The 22,135-nt window shown below is 34.7% G+C and overlaps 1 long non-coding RNA gene across 4 annotated transcripts in view; it reads left to right on the forward strand.

The window, feature by feature from the left end:
• Positions 1 to 1,757: 1,757 nt before the first annotated feature.
• The window catches only part of LOC145720677 (uncharacterized), an 80,559-nt gene continuing 60,181 nt past the window's right edge, over positions 1,758 to 22,135 (forward strand). Inside the window, exon 1 of one of the 4 annotated variants that reach the window (XR_014143846.1) lies at positions 1,758 to 2,086. This is a non-coding gene — a long non-coding RNA (uncharacterized LOC145720677). The remainder of the gene's footprint in view (positions 2,087 to 22,135) is intronic. The other 3 variants (XR_014143845.1, XR_014143847.1, XR_014143844.1) reach the window with 3 other exon arrangements.

Raw genomic sequence — 22,135 nt, forward strand, 5'->3', positions numbered from 1 at the left:
GATAAAGACTTATTCAATGGGATCTTGAAGAATTAGGGCTTTGATCTTTTTGTTCTCATTCTTTAGGCCCCACAAGTCAGTTACAAAAAGGAAAGCTGACACCACAGTTCTAGAATTTCATAATCAACATTTTATTTAATAATAGCAGCTATTTAATCAAGACTTAAACTCCTGAGCACAGGAGAACCCTGGTAATAAGGCACTGTCGTGCCACTGCGTGTCAGGGACTGTTAGAGAACTGTTGTCTGATTGTGGTTGTTTTCTCACTGTGTTCTGATCCATGTATAGCAAATATCCCATCTGGGATTCTTATCACTGAATGTCTACTACCTTCAACCATTCCCAGGGCCAATATTCTTTCAGTCATTTTTATAGTTAAAAAAATGGAAATGTGCTGGCCAGTTTAAGAAAAATAGCATTCATTAAAGAATATTAGAATTTAACATGATCAGTAGGATAATTAGAGAAAACAAAATTTGAGCTTAAACTTGTAGATGAATATCTAAAAATATGCTGCAAAATTTAGCTCATAGGAAAACCTATTCTGGGCTTCCTCTCAAAATGAAATGGCAAAAAAAAAAAAAAAGAAATCAACTTTACTGCAATGCTTATTGTCTGTTATTACTCCCAAAACTGATGCCACCTCTCCATGAGAAATATAATCTTGCTACTACTACCATTCCTCAAGCCTAGAATTCAAAATTTCAGTTTTACTGAGTAGAACATGACTCACGATGTGCTGATTTTTTAAAAATACAAGCAAGTTATACAAAGATGGTTGGTGCCCAGGAATATGCCATATTTTCCTGACAGTTTGCTTCACCTATTTCTCCATGTATAAGTAGGGTTTCTTTATCATATTTATATTCCTAAGTTAGTACATATACTGTAGGATATAGGATCATGACAAAAATAGAGGACTGGTTGTCACCTACAGATCCTGTAGTTTGAGCTAGAGATAATATGTGATTGGACTCTGTTGCTTCACTTTTGACAGTGTGAGAAGATATTTTCAACTGTCTGAAACTTGAAAATATTATATGAGAGTCTTTACAGTAAAATGACTATGAAAGCTAGAGGCATGTACCTATTGAGTAATCAAAAAGATGGGATCTAGTCAGGATGTCTGTCATGTTTTGGCCACCTAGTTCTGAACTACCATCCTATTTAGGGAAAACTCTTTATTATGTGAGTTTTGGTGAATGGGGAGCAGATAATCTCTCACTCCCTGCAGCTAAGCTTTTAGACACATAACTTAGGCTAACTCAATCATATATTCCCAGAGGGACATTGAAATTTGAGAGTGCTGCAAAGAGAGGGAGATTTAGAATTTATTCACAGTGGCAGAGATGGAGTTGAGATTTTGTTGATCACAGCAGGGAATGTCATCTTTGGGTTTTTATGAAGATTTAATAAGTTGATGTAAATAAACTGGCTTGAATAATTCACAGAGCATATCCTAGGTGTTTATTATTAATAAGTGAGGGGCCACTTCAGGCATTGCCAAAATTGGACTTAAGAGCATTTTACTAGTCCAGGAATTCAGAATTAAAAATCACCCCTTGCTATAGTAGTTTTCAGGCTTTTGTAATTTAGTTTGTACTTCCTTAGATGTGAAATAAATATTTTATTAAATTGGATATATATATGAATCAAATGACTCAATGTATGACCTCCAATCAGTATAACTCATTTACTCTTGCAAAAGTTATCATGTGATCACTTTTTGTGTTTTGGGAGTAGACTTGCAAAAAGGGATGCAGAACCAGTGCAACAGATAGACAATTTCACTACATTAATCCTCTTATGGGAAGAAAAGGAGAACTAGTGTGTGGTATTGCCTAAGCACAAAGCCATACGCAGTAAGTGGAAGGGCTGGCTATCCAATGTAGCAGATCTGCTCATTTCACCATATCCAGCTTTTGTGCTAGTTGGAGACAGTCCTGGAGTATCGTGTAATGTTTCAGAAAGTCCAGTATGGGGAGTGCTGTTTGCATAGTATATACCATCTACTGCTTTGCATTTTGTTCTTAGAATTTCTGGAATTAGTGTTCTTGAGTACTGCCAAACTGCAGCCTCAGTGAAGGTAAATATATTTTATTCTCTGTCTTTGGAAGTATGAGAATTGTAAGTGTTGTTTGTTTTTACTTTTTCTTATATTTATGATAGAAAAAATAGTATAATATAATTGGACAAATTCTAAAATTCATCTCAATTTTTATACTAATAGTCTTCATTTTATACATAAGGAAGCTGAAATCTAGCAATTCTAATGATTTGTCCAAGGTCATACATATAATAAATGACAGAAGTGGATGAAATCTGGGTTTTGATGACCAGAGGTAATGTGCTTTTCACAACAGTCACTCATTAAGCTTCCTCCTAACAGAGAACACTTTATAGCTGACTAATGGTCATCACAAATGTAGATGGTCTTAGACAATTAAGAGTCAAATAACGTGAGTTTATTTTACATATAGAAAATGCATAATTTAATTGAAACATAAATCTGGTTTTGTTTTGTTTTGTTTTTATGTGTTATTTTGGTAAGTATGAAAAGATAATAGTAATCTGTAATATGTGCTACAGTGGCACAGTGTAAGACTGGAATCAAGATCTTTTAATTTTAAGGCAATTATTCACAATGCAGATGATATTTAAAAAATCATAAATATATATATGTAAATAAATTTAAAATTACACAAACATTATTATTTCAAAAACATTTTGCCCATCCTCTATCCTCTTCCCTCTGGCAACCAAAAGTTTGTTTTCTTTATTTATGAGCCTATTTCCACTTCTTGTTTGTTTATTTGTTTGTTTTGTTTCTTAAATTCCACATATGAGTGAAATTATATGGTATTTGTCTTTTTCTGACTGGCTTATTTCATTTAGCATAATATTCTCTAGGTCCATCCATGTGGTTGTAAATGGCAATACGCCATTCTCTTTTATGGCTGAGTAACGTTCCATTGTATATATATATCATACCTTCTTTTTTTTTTAAGATTTTATTTATTTATTTGACAGAGAGAGACACAGCGAGAGAAGGAACACAAGCAGGGGGAGTGGGAGAGGGAGAGGCAGGTTCCCTTCTGAGCAGGGAGTCCTATGCGGGGCTCAATCCCAAGGCCCTGGGACCATGACCTGAGCTGAAGGCAGACGCTTAACACCTGAGCCACCCAGGTGCCCCTATACCACACCTTCTTTATCCATTCATAATCATTATGGCTGAGATTAAAATCCTTTACACCACCATTCCTAATCCCAACTTCCTCTCTGCCTTCCCTTTGGGTAGTCATCTCTTAAAAGGTATTTTTCAATCCACATGATTTTCTAAGCATTTCTATACATATAACTTTGTCCAAAAATGAAGGTTGGGATAATTCGTTAAAGACCCTAAACTCTACATATTCCTATTTAATTTGCTGTGTTTACAAAATCATAATAATATCAATGGATATAATTAACTAATTCAGCAAAGCATTACATAATATAGATTTTATTTGGCCATTTTCATTCTGAAGTAATTTTAAATAATCCACTTTTCAATTGTATCAGTAATATTTCATAAATATTGTCCTTATACATAATTTGATTATCTTTGTGATTAATTAGAGAAGGGAGGTAATTGTTTTGTAAATTTCATCTCTGGAGATTATTAGAAGAAATATTGAACAGATTTTCAAATTCATGTGACTTTAAGAGTGGTTTTGTTTTGAATCAGAGTTAACAAATGACTAATATCTTTTCTGTTTTATAATTCTGTATCTTTTTTTTAAATAAACTTCAGAAAAAATAATAGAGAGAATAGGAGAGTCTTAAAACTCTCAACACTTTTCAAAAAGTTGTTTTTATAAGAGTAAATCAAAAGGTAAATCAAAAAAATATTTTCAGACAAATGAAAATTTAAACACAACATATCAAAACTTATGAGATGCAACAAAGGAAGTTCAGAGAGAAAAGCTTATGGCTATTAACACATACATTAAGAAAAAAGAAACATCTCAATTTACTACCCAACATTACACCTCAAAATCTAGAAAATGAACAAATTAAGCCCAAAGTTAAGAGAAGGAAGGAAATAATAAAGACTAAAGCAGAAATAAATGGAACAGAGAACAGGAAAGATTAGTGAAACTAAGAGTTGGTTCTTTGAAAAGATAAAGTTGGCAAACGTTTAGCCAGACTAACCAAGGAAAAAAAAAAAAAGAGAGGCTGAATTGGGAAGAAATAGAAAATCTGAACAGACCAATAACAAGAAAGGAGATCAAATCAATAATCAAAAACCTCTCACCAAAGAAAAACCCATGATCAGATGGTTTCTTAGATTAATTCTACTGAACATTTAAGGAAGAGTAAATACTAATTCTCAAACTCTTCCCAAAATGTGCAGAGGGAAAAACACTCCTAAACTCATTTTACAAGCCTAGCATTATCCTGATACCAAAGCCAGACAGGGACACTCCAAGAAAAGAAAACTACAAGTCAATATCCCTGATGATTATAGATGAAAAAGTTCTCAATAAAATACTAGCTAACTGAATTCAACAGCTATTAGAAGGATCATACTTTATGATCAAGTGGAATTCACCCTGGGATACAAGGATGATTCAACCAAAGAAAATCAATAAATACATCACAGTAATAGAATGAAAGATAAAATATGTATAATCATCTGATGGATGCAGACAAAGCATTTGAACAATACAACATCTTTTCATGATAAAAACTTGCAACAACTTGGGTATAGAAAGAATGTACCTTGACATAATAAAGGTCACATATGACAAACCCACAGCTAGTGTCATACTCAACCCTGAAGGGTTAAAAGCTTTTCTTATAAGATGAGGAACAAGACAAGGGTACCCACTCTCACCAATTTTATTCAGTACAGTAATGGAAGTCCTAGCCAGAGCAATGAAGCAAGAAAAAGAAATAAAAGGCATCCATATTGGAAAGGAAAAAGTAAAATGGTCTGTTTTCAGATGACGTGATTTTATATATGGAAAGTCCTAGACTCCACCAAAAATTTAGAACTAATTAATAATATCCAGTAAAGTTGTGGGATATAAAATCAATATATTTAGAAATCAGTTGCATTTCTATAAATTATAGCCAAATTTCTAAAAAAGAAATTAAGGGATTCATAATAGTCTTTCTGCTTGCATTGTTCAGCTTTCTCTGCTGCTTCACCTTGCATACCTTCAGGTAACCTTAAGTGACACCTTTTCACTAGCTTTCCAGACTAATTAAGTCTCAATGCTATCTAAAATTTTACTGCATATTTTACTCCCCTTTCTGATATTGGTAACACTTGTATTAATTGCTCAGTGTGTATCTTCATATTAGACTGTTCAGGAACTATTCTGTCATGCTCACTGCTGTGTGCCTAGATCTGTCACAGAGTAGAGGTCAATGATTAATTGTTGCTGATTTAATATCTTCACTATTTCAAACTTGGGTGACTTGGAATATGAAATAATTTATTTTATTTTATTTTTTTAAGAGATTTATTTTTTTTAAGATTTTATTTTATTTATTTGACAGAGAGAGAGACAGACAGCTAGAGAGGGAACACAAGCAGGGGGAGTGGGAGAGGGAGAAGCAGGCTCCTGGCTGAGCAGGGAGCCCGATGCGGGGCTCGATCCCAGGACCCTGGGATCATGACCTGAGCAGAAGGCAGACGCTTAATGGCTGAGCCACCCAGGCGCCCCTGAAATAATTATTGATAGAAATAAGGATCTAAAACGAAAAGCTAATTTTTCCAGGAAATAAGATAAATGTATGTTTTCATGCTCAATTTTAATTTAGATAGGACTTCCAGGTATAGTCATTTAGAGCCAATTATAAGCACGAAGCTTAAAAAAAGTACAAAAGGAAACACTAAAATGAATAAAAAACTTAAAATACAAATAGTCGTATATTGATAAGGAGAAAAAAGGAAACATGTGGCAGAGAACACAAAATTGCCTAAGCATGAGCATCCACTATGAGAATCTAATCATTAAGGCTATGAGAATTAATATGATTGCTCAGGAAAAAATACAGGAATAAAACCAAGGACTGAACTTTGAAGAATGGCTTAATTTTGGGAATAGAGTGAACAATAATAGCATGTAAAGGATAGAGAGAAAGAAGAGAGCAATGTTTGTATGAAGTTACAGAAACCAGAGAAGGGAGTGCATGAGTCAGAACAAGTGCTACAAAAGAGTCTGAGGCTGGAGACTGAGGAAATGATGGTGTTCAGTACATAGGAGTAGGAGTTCAACAGTGCTTTTCAAGGAACAGTTGGAGTAGGGTAGGGGAGTTACATTAAAGAGTTTTAAGAACTATTTGGAAAAGACAAAATGGGAGCTAGGACACAAATATTTTTCAAGGATTCAGGTCAAAAGTTTGAAAAATGAGGGGCACCTGTGTGGATCAGTTGGTTAAGCGTCTGCCTTTCGGCTCAGGTCATGATCCCAGGGTCCTGGGATTGAGCCTCCCATGGGCTCCCTGCTTAGCGGGGAGTCTGCTTCTCCTTCTTCCTCTGCTGTTCCCCATGCTTGTGCTCTCTCACTCTCTCTGTCAAATAAGTAAATAAAATCTTTAAAATAAAAGTGTGAAAAATGGGGTTTTAGCTTGAAAGGAGGGCAGGTTTTTTATTTTTCTTTCAAAGGAAAAGGAAGATTTGACCATGTATAAGGTAGAAAGAAATATCCAGTGAACTGGGTTGAGTTAGAGAATTAAGAAAGAAAAGAGATTAACTGAGGAAGAAACTTATTAGAAAAGGCATAGAGATTATTATTTACCTTTATCATCATCGTCATTATTATCATTGCCATCTTTATTAGGATAGATTCAAGAATGTAGGTTGAGAGCTTCAGCTTTTCAAATAATAATAATAGCCGCAATTTGTTAAATGTTTACAATCTGCCAAAATTCTGTTAATTACTCCTTATCCCCTGTAAGGTAGAAAATTGTACATCTATTTTGGAGATGATGACATTGAGGTTGTGAAGCTGGAAAACTGGTCAGGGTCACTCCATGCAAACAAAGAGTATTTAACTTTGACTCCAAACCCAAAGCACTCCACCACAGCATGATGCTGTTTCCCTGCAAAGGGAATGATTTCCTCAAAACAATGCAAAAGCAAAGAGGGAGAGATGCACGGATTTTTTGAGTGGAAACGAAGGCAATTGGGTAAGCTTAGGTTGGGATGGTTTCAATTTTCCCAGTAGGAGGTGAGGTTATGTGCTTAGAGGGGAGGGGGGAGCACTGGGATTAGGGACTTGAGTGCAGCGGAAACATTTGGAACAGCTGCGGCGAGGAATGCACTAGGGAGTCAACAAATGATAAATAAAAGATTTGCTGAGATACAGTGAGAGCCCAGTTGAGGTTACTTGACTTGGTCACTATTGTCTAGTGACTTGCTTCAGTTTACAAACATGGGAAGAGAAATTGGGCAGTAAGGGTTATTGAAATGTGGGGATTGGTAAGGTGGAAATAGCTGGAGAACAAAGAGGGGGGAGAAGTAAGTGGGCTGTAAGTGCATTATGACCTGATTGATTGTGTGGGTGTTGGCAGAGTAGAGAGGAAGGGTGTGGCTCACTGCCAGGAAGAAGTGTGCATGATGAAGCTACTAGACTGCATGATGAAGATGAAGACAGAAGAGAAGACATGAGAGAGGCAGACGGATAGCAATCCATCTGTAGTTTAATAATGATAAAATAATTTTAAAAAGAATTGCTAACATTTAATGATTGCTCATCTTGGGCTAAAACCAATACCTGTGTTACTGTGTTGAATTCTCATAGTAACACCATCAGTTTGATATCATTATCTCCACTCTATATGTGAAGAAACCAAAAGCTGGATAAATTAAGTAACTTGAAGAGGATTTTAATCCTCCTGGAAATGGAAGAGAAGGGATTCAAGGACAGATTGTTGGGCAGCAGAGCCCAGTGAACTTATCCAAGAAGGAATCTTTGATGAGGGTTGAGGCGCCCCTTTGTAACATATACACATGGTTGAATAACTCCAGTTCTTTGAGATCCTTTAGTAAAAAAAAGATATATATATGCTTATATGTAATTCTTATAAAATCCAAGTATACTACTTCATACATTTCATGTCATAGGAAAACTTTCTGGGGAAGGTACACACCTGCTAATTGTTACTAACACCCTCAGACATATTTTATTGGTCAGGCTGTAGTGCTCTTGCAAAGTTTTAGTTCTTGCAGCTGGATGAAGCTGCACGTTTTGAATGCCTGAAATTTGACCTAAATGGTGTTGACATTACAGTGACTGTGAGTGATGGAAAAGGAAACAAAAAATCTTGGATTTTTTTCCTCTACAGAGACCTCTTCTCCTCAAATTAATAACAACAACAGACTTAGAAAATATCTCATGAACCGTAGACTGCAGCCAGAAGTACAGCTGCGGAGTTCCAAGAGGCCTACAGAGACGCCTGCCTTTCAGGCTAAATCTTTCCACTCATAAAACTCCCCCTGTTGTGTTGTGAAAGTGTCCTCTCTGCTTGTTATTTTATTTATTTATTTTTGTTTTATTCTATTTTATTGACATTTAAGTGTCAGTGGAAAAGATCTCCAATGCTTGACATGGATAACTTTGGCAATCTATATTTATTGTGCTATGATTTCACAGAAACAGAAAGAGGGAAAGACAACTGAATTCAATAAGTGTATACTGACAAGTACACTAATGAGTGAAGTTCTAGATTCCTAGGGAGCTTACAAGGTGATTGAAGCATGATCTCTGTCCTCAGAAGCGATATGGTTTAGAGAGACAGGTGGGCAATACTGAGCAATGATTATAATATGAATCACAAGGTCACTTTATTTTGAAAAGTTTTGGAAGTGAGTTTTGGTAATATAGATGAGGAGATATTACATATGGTTAGTGGACCTGAAAAGTGATTGAGGCATTAATAGCAAGTAAAGCAAAGATTTTGATAGGTGTATGTAAGATTAAAACTCAAGCCAGGTAGAGAGTATCTCAGTATCACAGGCAGCAAGGCAAGACGGTGAAGGTAATTTTCATGAAACAATGTGGACCTGCTCTGTGTAGTAGCTCCAACTGTATGCATGAGAAACATGCACTGAGGCCATTTTTGAGATTTTTTTTAAAAAGATTTATTTATTTATTTGAGGGAGAGAAATAGAGAGATAGCAGGGGGAGGGGCAGAGAGAGAGGGAGAGAGAGAATCCTCAAGCAGACTCTCTGCTGAGTGTGGAGCTGGACGAGGGGCTTAATCCCAGGACTCTGAGATCATGACCTGAGCCGAAATCAAGAGTTGGCCATTTAACTGACTGAGCCACCCAGGCGCCCTGAGAATTTTTTAATGTATGGTTGACGAGTACAAGCAGCATTGTTTTCTGAGACTGTGAGCAGTGAAAGATTTATGAACAATTAAGTCATATAATCTGATATATTCTTTAGGCAACACATTCACTTAAAGATATGAATGAGGCAATTACCTGGAACATCACACTTAATTACTTTTTCATTGTTTACTTATGCATTTTGCTAAAAGTAATATGCAAACTTTAATTACATTGATATATGTGATAAGGGAGTTAAATAATTGACCCTATATAATGACAGAAACTTTGAATGAAGGAGCGTTAAGAGAGGTGTTCTAGATGCCCTTTGTCACTTCTCTTTCTGACAGTAAAGTAGACTTCAAACTCTGACTTTGCCACTTGAAATAGCTGAAAAGCTGGAGTGTGTGTGGCAGGAAGACTAAACATGTTTATACCTGCATTGCTGAAGTGGCAAGATAACAAAGAATCCCACAGAGAATAACAATGAGAAGAACATCCAGAAAGTAACCAATCATCAAAACCTACTTTGACCTTACTGAAAAACTTGGATACCTTGAATTTTCTGCTCTGATGGTTGTATGGGAATTAGCCTAAGGAGACAGTCTAGCCTAGAGTTAGGAGCCCATATAAGGGACTCCCACTATAAAGCTGGAAAAAAAGGGATTTTGTTGGCATTGTAAGGATAAGAGGGAAATGAAACTGTCAAACAGAAAGTGACCGAAAAACAAAAGAAAAACTAACAAGGCAACCAAAATCTGTCTCAACTTGGCATCTGGAGGAGAGGAAGAACAACCAACCCTCATTTCAGGTTGTGTTCATACAGGCTATCTGTATGCTCAGAAAAAAGTAACGAAAGTGATTTTAGGTTGGTAGTACATCCATGAAATAAAGAGACCCAACTTCAATGAAATAATACCAATGTATATGAAAAAAAGAGAAATTTTAAGAAACATTTTACTCCCAAATTAATTTTTTTTTGAGAGTGGCATAACTTTGATACTAAAACAGACTAGAATAGAAATTCATGAGAATTTCTCTTATGAAAAAAATGTCTTAAATCAAACAGTAATAAACCAAATCAGCACTGTTAAAAAGTATGATTCAGCATGAGCTAACTGCATTTATCACAGAAACACAACCTTGGATTAATGTTAGGAAATTGATTCCTATAGGTAACCATATGTATCAAGACTAGTTATTGTCCCAATATTTATTTTCTCCTTCTTCCGTATAAATGGAAGTTTTGCCGAGAAATACGAGTTTCTAGAAATACAGCGGGGTTTTTAAAAATTTATTTTGAATTTTTTTAGTGTGAGCATGTATTTTCCCAGAATAGCACACTAATTTCCCAGGCTTCTTTGCAAATACATGCTGTCTTGGGTCTAAATTCTGGCCAAAAGAATGCCAGATGGTGTGATGCATTTAACTTCCATTCAGTTCTCTTAAATAAAAAGGAGCAGGAGCATATCTGATTTCAACTTTTTTTCCTTTTTTGCTTGCAAAATGTTGATATCAATACAATACCCTTGTAAACACATTGAAGAATGGAGGCAAAAGGCAGAAAGAATCTGGAACAGATTCTATATCATACTTGAAGTCTTCATGCCTCGTCTACTAAATACGAAAGAAAGAAACTTTTATTAAGCAATTCTTACTTGAGATTCATTAACAGTTACTGAATCTATATACTGAGTAATACACCACATTAATATAAAGAAGAAAAACCATATGATCATCTCAGTACATAAGGAAAATGTATTTAAAAATGTTCAACATCAATTCATTAAATATCAAATTAGGGTTGGAAGAAAATTTCATTAAGCTAGTAAAAGGCATAAAATCATCTACAATATCTACAGTAAATATTATAATTACGATGAAATGATGTTAGCATTCTCACTAACAATGTGGTAGATTAAAGAGGGTCATAAATTGTTTGACACCCTTGCTGGGTTCTATGTCTCCTAGCCTTGAATCTTGGTAGGCTCTGTGAAGAATACGGTAGAAGTGAGGATACACCAGTTTCTGGGCGCAGGCTTTAAGAAACCAGCAGCTTCCATTTCCACCCCTGTGCAGTCTTCTCTCTGGGTGCCTTGGTCACCATGTAAGAAGTTGAACTACACTGAGAACAGCTTGCTGGGAAGGCCATATATCCCCATTCAGATGGGTAGTCCCACATAAGCTCAGCTGCTAATTCATTCTTGCCAAGACTCCAGACATATAAACGAAGCCATTTTGGACATTGCAATCAGTTCATGTGCCAGCAGAACATTAATTCAGGGCCACAGTTAAAATATATGGAGGAAAGAACTGCTCAGCCAAGTTCTTAACATAGTCTTAAGAATAATAGAAAAGGTGGTTTTATTCTCCAGTTACTTTAAAAAAAAAAAAAAAACAGACTTTAGTTTCTAGGACAGTTTTAGGTTAACCAAAAACCTGAGCAGACAGTATGTAGAGTTCCCATATACCACCTCCCCCCATATAGTTTCCCCTATTAGTAACATTATGCTTTAGTGTGGTGTTTGTTACAATTAATTAATGAGCCCCTCATTAACTAATGTTCATAGTTTATATTAAGGCTCACTCTTGGTGTTGTACAGTTTATAGATCTTGACAGATGCTTAATGCCATGTATACACTGTTAAAATATCATAGTTTCACAGCCCTAAAAACCTCCTGTATTTTTTCTATTTATCCTGTCACCCTCCAATCCCGGGAAACCACTGTTCTTATTCCTGCCTCTATGGTTTTGCCTTTTCCAGAATGTCATATCATTGGAGTAATATAGTACGTGGTATTTTCAGACTGGCTTCTTTTATTTAGCAATATGCATTTAAGGTCTTTTCATGGATTAATAGCTCATTTCTTTTAATCACTGAATATTTCATTGTACGGCTATACCGTAATTTTCCATTCACCTATTGAAGGACATTTTCTTTGATTCTAGATTTTGGTGATTATAAATAAATCTGCTATAAACATTATGTGAAAGCTGTTGTGTAGACATAAGCTTTCAATTCAAGACATCCTAAGATGTAATTGTTGATACATACAGTATGACTATGTTTAGTTTTGAAAGAAACTGCCAAGGTATGAGTTGTAAGACTGAACCATTGTGAATTCTCACCACTAATGAATGATAGTTCCTGTTGGTCTGTATCTGCACCAAAATTTGGAGGTGTTAGTGTTTTTTGTTCTTGTCAGTGTCTTGCATTTTAGCCATTCTAATAGGTGTGTACTGATATCTCATTTTTTTAAATTTAAAATTCCCTAATGACATTTAATGTTGAGTATCTTTTCATTGGTCTATTTGCCATCTGTATTGTGTATCTTCTTTGATGAGGTGTTTCTTTTGCCCATATTTAAATTGGGTTGCTTATTTTCTTATTCTTAAATTGTAAGAATTATTTATATATTTTGAAGGCATGGCTTTTATTAGATATGTTTTGCAAAACATTTTTCGCAGTCTGCAGTTTGCCTTCTTATTCTCTGAGTAGTATCTTCCTCTATGGGAGAAAAATTAATTTTTAAAGTTCAATTTGTTAATTTACATTTCAGTCCATTCAATGGTCCATTCTGCATTAATTTTTGTGAAAGGTACAAAATCTGTGTCTAGATTCTTTTTTCTCCTATTCTTCTTTTTTCATGTAGATGTCCCATTGTTCTATCACCATTTGGTAAAAAGACAATTCTTTCTCCATTGAATTGTCTTTGCTTACTTATAAAAATCAGGCTACTTTGGAGTCTTGCAGCTCAAAACTGGGGACTCATAGATGGAAAGTACAGGCTGCATCAAGCTAAACTCAGGAGGGCATAATTTTTTTCAATCAACACATGGCACTGAACATCTATATGTCGAATCCTGTGGAAATGAAACATTTTTTGCTCTCAGAGAACATCCAAGGTAGGATCATTTTGGCTGCTGTGCTGAGAATATACTGACAGACAGTATGGGAGGAATAATGAAAAAATTATGAAGTTATTGCAAAATTTGTCCATGTCATCTAAAATGCCTAATTTAGGCTCAAGACAAGCTTGATGTAGGAAGACTGTGAATTCATCTCCACCATGGAACACACCAAAAAACACCTATTAATAGAACAACTTCTGAAGAACTGAGGGCTGACTGAACAGCTACTGAACAACCAAAGATAGAGAGAATGGCAAGAGAACAGTCAGAGAGATGGAGACATGCCATGGTTTAAAAGAGTAACAAGCATATGCAATCACAGCTCCAGACAGCGACCAAAGGCACCAAGTACATACAGTCTGCATAGGGGACACCATACATGAGGCCACTCCTTCAACCTTAGGAGAGGGAGCCATTTCACCTAATCCATAGAAAAACACAAAGTCAAGCAAAATGGAGAGACTGAGGAATATGCTCCAAAAGAAAGAACAACAACAACAAAATGCAGAAAAAGAACTAAATGAAACAGAAATAAGCAATATGCCTGATAAAGAATTTAAAGGAATTATCATAGAGATATTTACTAGGCTGGAGAAAAGAATAGAAGAACTCAGTAAGACCTTCAATAATGAGATAGAAAATATTAAAAAGAACCAATCAGAGACAAAGAATACCATAACTGAAATAAAGAAACACACTAGATGGAATCAACAGTAGATTTGAGCATTTGGAAGAATGTATCAGCAATCTGGAAGATAAGATAATGGAAAGCACACAAGCTGAAGAGCAAAAAGAGAAAAAAACTAAAAAAATGAGAATAGATTAAGAGATCTCTTGGACAACATCAGATGAACAAATATTCACATTATAGGGGTCCTAGAAGAAGAAGGGAGAGAAAGGTGGAGTAAACTTATTTCAAGAAATAATAACTGAAAACTTCCTGAACCCAGGTACGGAAATAGATATCCAAGTCCAAGAGTCAGAGAGTTCCAAATAAGATGAACCCAAGGAGGTCCACATCATGGCACATAATAATTAAAATATCAAATGTTAAAGATAAAGAGAGAATCTTAAAAGCAGCAAGAGAAACAAAAAGTTACCTGCAAGAGAAAACCTAGAAAGCTATCAGCTAATTTTTCAGCAGAAACTTTGTGACTCAGAAGAGAGTGGCATGATATAATCAAAGTGCTGAAAGGGAAAAAAAAGCCTACAACCAAGAATACTTTACCTGGCAAGGATATCATTCAGATTTGAAGGAGAGATAAGCAGTTTCCCAGACAAACAAAAGATAAAAGAGTTCATCATCATTAAACCAGCCTTACAATAAATGTTAAAGGGACTTCTTATATGGAAAAGGAATGGCCATAAGAAAAATAATAATAAAAAGATGTAAAATAGGGGCACCTGGGTGGCTCAGTCATTAAGTGTCTGCCTTTGGCTCAGGTCATGATCCCAGGATCCTGGGATCGAGTCCCGCATCAGGCTCCCTGCTTGACGGGAAGCCTGCTTCTCCTCCTTCCACTCCCCCTGCTTGTGTTCCCCTCTCTCGCTGTGTCTCTCTCTGTCCAATAAATAAAATCTTAAAAAAAAAAAAAGATGTAAAATATAACAACACATACATAAAATATGGAGAAGGGAGTAAAAAAGGAAGAGATGGGGAAAGAAGTGAAAAAAAGATTTCTTTCTTCTTCTGTTTTTTTTTGTTGTTGTTTTTAAGAATGTGTTTGCACTTAAATGACTGTCATATTAACATGGACTGCTGTTTACTTAGGATGTTATATATTGACCAAATGGTAACCACACACCCAAAACCTATGATAGATACACAAAAGAGAAAGAGAAAGAAAGCCAAACAAGACACTATAAATGCTCACTGATCACAAAGAAAGAGAGCCAGAGAAGAAGAAAGGAACAAAGAACTACAAAATAACCAGAAAACAAATCTTTAAAATGACAATCAGTACATACCTACCAATAATTACTTTAAATGTAAATGACCTAAATGCTCCAATCAAAAGACATAGACCTGTGGAATGGATAAAACAAAACAAAAAACAAGACCCATCTGTATGCTGCCTATAAGAGACTCAACTCAGACTTAGAGCCATATACAGACTGAAAGTGAAGGGATGGAAAAATATTCACCATGCAAATGGATGCAAAAAAGAAAGAAAGAAAGAAAGAAAAAGCCAAGGTAGCAATTAATATCAGACAAAATAGACTTTAAAACAAGAGACAAAGAAGGGCATTGCATAATGATAAAGGGGTCAGTCCAACAAGAGGATATAACAGTTGTAATTATTTTTGCATTCAACATGGTAGCACCCAAATATTTAAAGCAGTTAATAACAAACATAAAAAAGTAATCAGCAGTAATACAATAACAGTAGGGGGCTTTAACCTTTCACTTACCTTAATGGATGGATCATCCAGGCAGAAAAATCAATAAGGAAACAATATCTTTGAATGACACCTTGGATCAAATGGACATAACAGATATATACAGAACATTTCATCCCAAACAACAGAATACACATTCTTTTCAAGTGCACATGGAACACTTTTTAGAATAGATCACATATTAGACCATAAAATAAGCCTCAATATATTTAAGAAGCTAGAAATTATACCATACATCCTTTTGACAACAGTATGAAACTAGAAATAAATTGCACACACACACACACACACACTTGAAAAAACACAGATATGTGGAGACTAAACAATATTATACTAAACAACCAATGGGTCAATGAAGCAATCAAAAACAAAATGAAAAAATACATGGAGACAAATGAAGAAGAAAAAGCAACAGACCAAAATCATGGGACACAGCAAAAGCACTTATAAGAGGAAAGTATATAGCAATACAGGCCTACCTTAAGAAATGAGAAAAACTCAAATAAACAATCTAACCTTACACCTAAAGAACTAGAGAAAGAACAAACAAAACCCAGTGTGAGTACAAGAAAGGAAATAATAAAGATCAGAGCAGATAAAAAATGACATAGATACTAAAAAGCAATAGGAAAAAAAAACAGTGAAGGCAAAAGGTGGTCCTTTGAAAAGATCAACAAAATACAGACCTTAGCCAGATGCATCAATAAAAAAAGAGAAAGGACCTAATATATAAAATAGAAATGAGAGAGGAGAAGTAATAAATTACAGCACAGAAATACAAAAGATTATATGAGCGCACTATGAAAAATTATATGCCAACAAACTGGACAAACTAGAATACATGGATAAATTCCTAGAAACATACAATCTTCCAAAACTGAACCAGGAAGAAATAGAAAATCTGAACAGACTGATTACAAGTAACAAGATTAAACTGGTAATAAAAAAAAAAAACCCAAAAAATAAAAGTCCAGGACTGGATGGATTCATAAGTGAATTCTACCAGACAATTAAAAGAGCTAAAACCTATTTTCCTCAAACTATTTCCCCCCCGCAAAAAAAATAGAAGAGGAAGGAAAGCTTCCAAATACATTCTATGAGGCCAGCATTACCCTGATACCAAAACCAAAGACTCCACAAAAAAAAGAAAACTACAGGCCAATGTCCCTGATAAACATAATGCAAAAGTCCTCAACAAAATAGTAGCAAACTACATGCAACAATACATTAAAAAGATTATTCACCATGATCAGGAGGGATTTATTCCTGGGATGCAAGGATGGTTGAATATTTGTCAATCAATGTCATACACCACATCAACAAAACAAAGGATAAAAAACATATGATCATCTCAAGATGCAGAAAAAACATTTGACAAGATTAAACATCCTTCATGATAAAAACTCAACAAAATGGGTTTAGAGGGAACATACCTCAACATAATAAAGGCCATATATGAAAAATCCACAGCTTAACATCATCCTTAATGGTGAAAAACTGAAAAAGAACAGAAATATTAAAAAAAGTCATTCATATTGGTAAGATGACTTTAAACTGTTACTATTTATAGATGGTATTATACATGGAAAATCCGAAAAACTCCACCAAAAAAATTAAAAAAACAAACTAGTAAAAGTAATAATTTCAGTAAAGTGGCAGGATACAAAATTAATACCCAGAAATTGGTAGTGTTTTTATACACTAACAACAATAATGCAGAAAGAGAAATTTTAAAAACCCTGCACAATTTATAATTGCACCAAAAGTCATAAAATACCTAGGAATAAACTTTACCAAAGAGGTGAAAGACCTGTACTCTGAAAACTATAAAACACTGATGAAAGAAATTAAAGATGGCACAAACAAATGGAATTTATTCCATGCTCATGGACTTGAAGAATTAATACTGTTAAAATGTCCATATTACCTAAAGCAATCTACAGATTCAATGCAATCCCTATCAAAATACTAAAAGCATTTTTCATAAAACTAAAACAAATAATACCAAAATTTATATGGAACCACAAAGACCCAAAATAATCAGAGCAATCTGGAGAAAGAAGAATAGCTGGAGGTACCACAATTCTGGATTTCAAGATATACTACCAAGCTACAGTAATCAAAGCAGTATGGCACTGGCACAAAAATAGAACATAGATCAATGCAACATAGTAGAAACCCCAGAAATAAACCCACATTTATCTGATTAATTAATCTATGACGAAGGAGGATTAATTAATCTATGACAAAGGAGAAAAGAATATACAATGGGGAAAGAGTCTTTTTAACAATAATTGGTGTTGGAAAAACTGGACAGCTATAAGCAAAAGAATGGAAATGGACTACTTTGTAACACCATACACAAATATAAACTGAAAATGGATTAAAGACCTAAATATGAGACCTGGAACTATAAAAATTCCAGAATAAAACACAGGAAGTAATTTCTCTGACATCAGTCATAGCAGCATTTTTCTAGATACGTCTCACAAGGCAAGGAAAACAAAAAGAAAAAAGAAAACTATTGAGTCTATATAAAAATAAAAAGGTTTTGCACAGAAAAGGAAACCATCAAGAAAAAAAGACAACTTACTGAATGGGAGGAAATATTTGCAAATGATATATCCATTAAGGGGTTAATATCCAAAATATATAAACAACTGACATAACTCAACACCAAAAAAACACAAATAATCCAATTAAAAATGGGCAGAGGACCTGAACAGATATTTCTCCAAAGAATGCATACAGATGGCCTACAGACACATGAAAAGATGTTCAACATCACTAATCATCGGGGAAATGCAAATCAAAACACAATGAGATATCACTTCATACCTGTCAAAATGGTTAGTATCAAAACCACAAGAAACAAGTGTTGGCGAGGATGTGGAGAAAAAGGAACACTTGTGCACTGTTGGTGGGAATGTAAACTGTTGCAGTCACTATGAGAAACACTATAGATGTTCCTCAAAAAACTAAAAATAGAAATAATAATTCCACAATTGGGATTTTATCCAGGGAAAATGAAAACACTAACTCAAAAAATACATGCACTCCTATTTTTATTGCAGTGTTATTTACAAAGTCAGGACACGGAGGCAACTTAAGTGTCCATCAATACACAAATCGATAAAGAAACTATGGCATATATACACAATGCAATATTACACAGCCATGAAAAAGGAGGAGATTGTGCCATTTGAGACAACATGGATGGATCTAGAGGGTATTATGCTAAGTGAAATAAATCAGATTGAGAAAGACAAATACCATATGATTCCACTCATAAATAAAATCTAAGAAAATGAATAAACAAACAAAAAGCAGAATCAGAATTATATAGAGAGAGAACAAACTGATGTCTGCTAGAGAGGAGAGGGCGAAAGGGTTGGGCAAAACTGGTTAAAGGGAGGACAGTTACTGATACAGTAGTAGTGATGTAATGGGACAAATAAATAGTAGCTACACTTGTGCTGAACATAGCATAATGTATAAACTTGTCAAATCACTAAAATGTATACCTGAAACTAATGTAACATTGTGTGTCAATAATACTCAAAAAAAAAAATAAAAATCAGGCTACTTTGAGTAATACCAAAGAGCATGATTGCTGGATTATATGGTAAGAGTATTTTCAGTTATGTAAGAAAGTGCCAAACTGTCTTACAACTGGTTGTAACATTTTGCATTACCACCAGCAATGAATGAGAGTTCCTGTTGCTCTACATCCTTTCCAGCATTTGCTACTGTTAGCCTTCTTTGGTTATAACTTTTATATGATTCCATTTTCTTTCATCTCTTAGTCTATCAATTATACTTCTTTTAAAATTTTTAAGCAGTTGCTCTAGATTTTTCCATATATACTTATAACTAATCTAACCCCAACTACTGCAAACTAATTACTTTATAATATAGTATTCCCAATTCCTCTCTCTGGTCTCTTAACACATTGCTGTTATTTAATTTATACATACACTGTAATCACCTAATAGAATTGCTATTATTTGTCTGAACAGATTTCTGGCAGATCATTAAGAATAAGAAACATAAACATTTTAATTTTATTTATTCCTTCTCTGATGCTCTCCTTTACATGGATCCAAGTTTCTGACTTATGTAATTTTCCTTCTCCCTGAAGAATTTATTTTACTATTTCTTGCAAGACAGTTCTGCTGGTGGAAAATTCTCTTAGTTGTTCCTTGAGAAAGTTTTTACTTCTCCTTCACTTTTGAAGAATAATTTCACTGGATGCAGAATTCTGGATTCACATTTTTTTCTTTCAGCATTATATTTTACTCCACCCTCTTCTTGCTGGCATCATATCTGATGAGAAGGCTGATATATTTCTTTTCTAAGTTAAGTATCCCCCCTAGCCCACCTCTGACTCCTTTCAGGATTTTTTTCACTTTGAATGTATGTGTCTAGATGCAGATTTTTTGGTATTTATTGTGCTTGGTGTTCTTAGGAGTCCCAGATCTGTGATTTAATGACTGTCATTAGTTTTGAAAAATTCTCATCCATTATTGCTTCAAATATTTTTTGTGCTCCTTCTCTCTTTCTTTTCCTTCTGCCACTTCTATATATAAGTATATTATACCTTTGTAATTGTCACATAGTTCTTGGATATTATATTCTTTTTTTTTCATTTTTTTATATACATGTCAGTTTGGAAAGTTTCTATGGACAGACATATCGTTCAGCAAATTGATTCTTTATTCATCTGTGCCCAGTCTACTGACAAGACTATCAAAGGTATTTTTTGTTACTGTTATAACAATTTTTTATGTCTAGCTTTTATTTTTGATTCTTCCTTCTGCTTTAATTAAATCTCTTCTTACATGCAGCATAACTTTTCTTGAGGGTTTTTAATATGTTAATCATAGTTATTTTAAAATGCCTATCTGAGAATTCAAAACCATTTTAACAGATTCAGAGATGTTTGCTTTGTCTCCACAGACTGTTTTTACTTGACTTTTAACATGTCATGTACATTTTTGTTGAAAGCCGGACACGAAGTATTGAGTAATAGGACCTGGAGTAATTAGGGCTTTTTGTCAGGCTTTATGTGACTATGGCTGGGAATTAAACTGTGTTTCATACATGATACTGCCATAGGTGCCAGAGGCTTTGGTTTCTTATGGTTTCTTTGTTTTGTTTTGCTTTTCCTCCCCTGTTGTCCTTGGGTTTCCTTAAGAACTCCTTCTAATATAGGGACTGTGTTTTATACACTCTAAGTTGTAATCCACTGTTATTATTCTATAGTCCAATTACGGTCTCCAATGTGCTCGCCTTTTGGTAAGCCAGTCTTAGTTCTGACTACACATATTTACCTCTCCAGATCTTGAGGTTGTAGTTTGCCTTGTGACCTCAATTCTCTGAGGGACCTATGAAAAATCATTGATTTTTACTTTGTTCATTTTTTTCCTTGTTGTGACAGTGAGAATTATGACTTCCAAGCTCTTTACATGTTGGAGCTGATACTAGAAATCTCCCCAATGAGCATTTTTGAAGTCAGTATAATTTTGACATCAAAACAGACTAGCAGAGTATGAGGAAGGAAACCTGTAAGTCAAAGTGGCCCACAAAATTGTGAGATATAATAAGATAATTATTGTTTTAAGCCACTATGTTTTAGAGGAGTTTGTTATAAAGCAATAAGCAACCAAAATACCAATATATAAAGGTGTTATTAGAATTATAAAAAGAATTTGGTAAAATTGCTGGATACCATCAATTCAGAAAATCAACTGAAGTTCTTATACATCAACTGTAATAAGAAAATGCGACTAGGGGCACCTGGGTGGCTCAGTCAGTTAAGTGTCTGCCTTCGGCTCAGGTCATGATCCCAGCATCCTGGGATCGAGCCTCGCATTGGGCTCTCTGTTCAGTGAGGAGCCTGCTTCTCCCTCTCCCTCTACCCGTCGCTCTGCCTACTTGTGCTCTCTCTCTCTCTGTCAAATAAATAAATAAAATCTTTAAAAAAAGAAAAGAAAATGTGACTAGAAAATATTATTTAAAATAGTAACAAAACAAAGAGCATTCAGATAAATGTGACAAAAGATAGATAAGCCTTTTAATAAAAAACATTAAAACTTTACTGAAAGTTAATAATGAAGACGATGGAGAAATATATTACTAACTATGAAAACTCAGTATTCTAAAGATATCAATCTTTTCAACCTATAGAATTACTAAAATCCCCATCAAAATACTTAAAGTTTTTAGTGGAAATTGCTTAGTAAATTCTATAATAAAAATGAAAGAACAAGAAGAAATAAAAAAGGGGGCAGCTGGGTGGCTCAGTCGATTGAGCTTCTGACTCTTGGTTTCAGCTGAGATGGTAATCTCAGGGTCGTGGGATCAAGCCCCAAGTCAGGCTCTGCACTAAGAGCGGAGTCTGCTCGTTTCTCTGTCCCTCCTCCCCTGCATGCTCTCTCTCTCTCAAATAAATAAATCAACTTTTTTTTTTAAACTAACTCATTCCTGAGAAA

Source organism: Leptonychotes weddellii, chromosome 3, assembly GCF_054177405.1.
Source record: "Leptonychotes weddellii isolate Sample4059 chromosome 3, ASM5417740v2, whole genome shotgun sequence".
NCBI classification, from domain to species: domain Eukaryota; kingdom Metazoa; phylum Chordata; class Mammalia; order Carnivora; family Phocidae; genus Leptonychotes; species Leptonychotes weddellii.